The sequence below is a fragment of the Stomoxys calcitrans genome, chromosome 1 (assembly GCF_963082655.1).
Source record: "Stomoxys calcitrans chromosome 1, idStoCalc2.1, whole genome shotgun sequence".
Classification (NCBI taxonomy): domain Eukaryota; kingdom Metazoa; phylum Arthropoda; class Insecta; order Diptera; family Muscidae; genus Stomoxys; species Stomoxys calcitrans.
The window spans coordinates 3,599,211-3,602,826 of record NC_081552.1 but is presented as its reverse complement, the minus strand read 5'-3'; positions in this window follow the sequence as shown (position 1 = coordinate 3,602,826).

Here is a 3,616-nt window from a genome sequence, read left to right as displayed (position 1 = left end):
TCAAGTAATTGGGGGTCGCCCCACCCTCAAATGGGAATATAATTCGATCCTAGCTAGATGAGCCTCAAATTAAAGGTATTTGGTAACAGGCTACGAATATGACATTAAACTTTGTGTCTAAGAATCTAGGTGGTGCTTTACCTCCTAAAGTCGCCTCCAATAGCTTATTTGACCCATTGAAACAAGGGGGATCAAGCAATAGATATTTTTATGTGGACTGCGTCATTCAAATTTGTGCTCAAGTGGCAAATGGAGTGAGGCGCCCCACACCAAACGGCTGTATACACCAATTATGACAATATGGGGTTAAATTCAAAGTATAAGGTTGTGGACTGCGAATTTGATATCTTTATTCTGCTCATATATCTAGCGGACCACCTCATCCCAAAACTGTTGATCAATTATAATGACCTAACAGGAGACTGCCGCTATACTCCAAAAGATATGACGTTTAGTATGAAACGATCAGTTGCAAACCTTAATGTCAAGGTGGCCGCCATTTTTAGCTCATCGACAATGAGCCTTCTTTTCCTAGAAAGGTCCAAACAACGTGCTGCTAGGCAACACTTTCATGTTCAAAACTTTTACTTGGTTTAATTACTAAGAACTGTCGCCATCGCACCTAATATAAAGACCGGCAAATTAAATAGTTCTTTACCACTGAGAATCGTTTAATATGGCAATTTGATTTGATTTAAAAAAGACTAAATTATGTCTATTCAACAGGTAGCCATATAGTCAGTTATAGACAACTAACACATGATGTTCAATGTTATAGGCGCTATGCGGCTCCAAGCGAGTAGTAGCATAGACAAAGGAAATCTATAGACTTATAACAATATGTTCACAAAACTTCTTACAGACGAGAGAAATGTCAAGTTCTCAGTCGTTTATATGCGATTGTTCAAGAACCCGGGGCGACATGGAACTAAGAACTTTGAAGTTATTTTGGGTATTAAAGTCTAAACCTTTCCCTTATCGATGGCAACACTAACATCTGAATAAGGGCCATCTATTCCGTGTACAAATGAATGGCAGAGTGGTAAAAATTGATCATGCTGCATTTATCTGTGTTATGGAAACCTATCGGTCCGTAAAATTAAGAAAAATAAAGTACAGGAATTTCGTTGCTGTTGTTTGCTGTATTATTTTTCAAATTTCCCACCCTAAGACGGGCCTTAACAATAGGTGTTTCAGGTAGTTTAAGTGGCTATCTTTGCCATAGATAAAAAATTATTTAGTAGAGTGCGAATATCCAAGTTTGCGTTAAACTGTTAGAGGGAAATCTCAATGAACGTACACAGAATCAAGGCTATTGGAGAGTAGGTTACCTTAAAGAGGTGAAATTTGTCTACGTCTTGAAAGCGAAAGCTCAGTGGAGCGGGTTTGATTGAAAATTTAGCTCAAAGTTAAGAAGCCTTCTTTTTATAGTCGAGCCCAAGTGTCGTGCCGATAGGCACACATTTTTCCTTCGTTTTGTCACTCGTCTCGTTTGCCAAGTCGTTGAAAGCAGCTGATTTTATCAAGGGAAAATACCTATTTTCAATGACTTCGCGAACAATTCGAGTGACAACAAGTAAAAGCGTGAAAAGTTCGGCCGGGCCGAATCTTACATACTCTCTACCATGGATCTCATTTGTCATTTTCTTGCCCGATATCTCTTTACAGGCAAGCGAAGGATAATGGAGAAAAATTTCAAAGCTATTGGAGCTATTTCAGCTTATCAACCAATTCGGACTATGCTTGGTTTGGCTATTGGAGACCATAGTAGAAGTCATTGTGCAAAATATCAGCAAAAATTTGATACGTGGCTATAGTGGCTTAAGAATTAAAATCGGTTCATATGGGAGCTATATCAGGTTATGGACCGATTCAAACAATATTTGGCACGTATGTGAATGGTCATAGGAGAAGTCGTTAACACAATTTTGCCCTCTAGAGGCTCAAAGGGTCAAATTAGGAAATTGTTTGATATGGGAGCTATATCAAGTTTTAAACCGGTTTGAAGCGAACATACCACAGATGCCTTATGCCTTACCTTATACAAAATTCGAGACAAATCGGATAAGAATTGCGGCGTTTAGGGGCTCAAGAGGTCAAGATCCAAAATCGTTTTATATGTCAGCTATATCAAAACATAGACCAATATGACCCATTTAAAATCCGAACTGACCTACACTAAAAGGAAGTATTTGTGCAAAATTTCATGCGCCTAGCTTTATTTTTTCGAAAGTTAGCGTGCTTTTGACAGATGGACGGACCGAAATGGTTAAATCGACATGGAATATCAAGACGATCAAAAATATACATATAAACTTTGTTGGGACTCCGATTTATATTTCGATGCTTTACAAACGGGTTGCCGAAATTAGATTTTGGTGCGGGGTATAAAAAGAAAAAAACATATTTAGTGGTCTAAGCCGTAAGTTTTCGTATTGAATTCTTAAATGGATAATGATTATTGTCGCAACTATTAGTGAAGGAATATCAAGTGCTCAATTTTTTTCTGATATTTTTGCCATGGTTGAATGATATATGAGAATAGAGAACGTTGTTGATATATTTTCAGGGCTTAGTGTTTGGGGGACCACCCCACTCCCCAAAACACCCCTTAATCGGGCATATTAACTTAAATGAAAGGTATTGGGGGGGTAGAGCAAGAATTGATATCCACTTAAACATTCGGGACCAATTTTCTAGGGGTCTACCTTCTTCCCAAAATACCCCACAAACAGCAATTTTTTACTGACCATCGCAATATTGGGCTCAAATAAAGGTATTTGGGAGTAGAATACGAATTTGATATCCAAATGTAGGACCATGTATTAAGGGCATCATCCCTTCTCCAAAACACTCCCCAAAGGTAAACATTTTTCGACCATGCCAATATACTTAAATGAAAGGTATTTGAGATTAGAAAACGAATTTGATAACCAATTTTGGGGCGACGTGTTTGGGGGACGCCTCATCGTGTAAACTCCCCTTAAACCAATGGCGATATGGGGTTTAAATAAATGGTATTTGAGAGAAGAGCACGGTGCTGATATTTTTTCAGGGCTCACCACAGATAACACCCCTAAATCAGATACTATAAGAATATCGGGCTGAAATAAAGTATTTTAAGAATGGAGTACACCTTACATCCAAACTTAAATTCGTAGACCAATAAAGATCATATGCGATTCAGATAAAGGCGCTAATATTGTTAAACTATTAGTCTAGCGATATACTATTTTCATAGCATGGTATTTCCCTAAAAGCTCTTTAATTATCGAAAAGAAATATTCAAAGGAAAATTTTGCTCCATATGAAGTAAAAGAAGGTGCAGCGGAGCGGACCGGGTTCAGCTAGTGATAGATATTTCTGAGTAGAGTGAGCCATTCAAATATGTGCTCAAGTGACAGATGAAGTGTGGCGCAGAAACCCTCATATCGGCACCCTCCACCAAACAGCTGTATACACCAATCATGACAATATGGGGTTAAATTAATGGTATAATTGTGGATTGCGAATCTGATATCTTCATTCTGCTCATATATCTAGCCTAACAGGACTGTGTGATTTAATGAATGTGTGGGGACACAAAAAAAAGTTATGACGTTCAGCGTGATGGGAG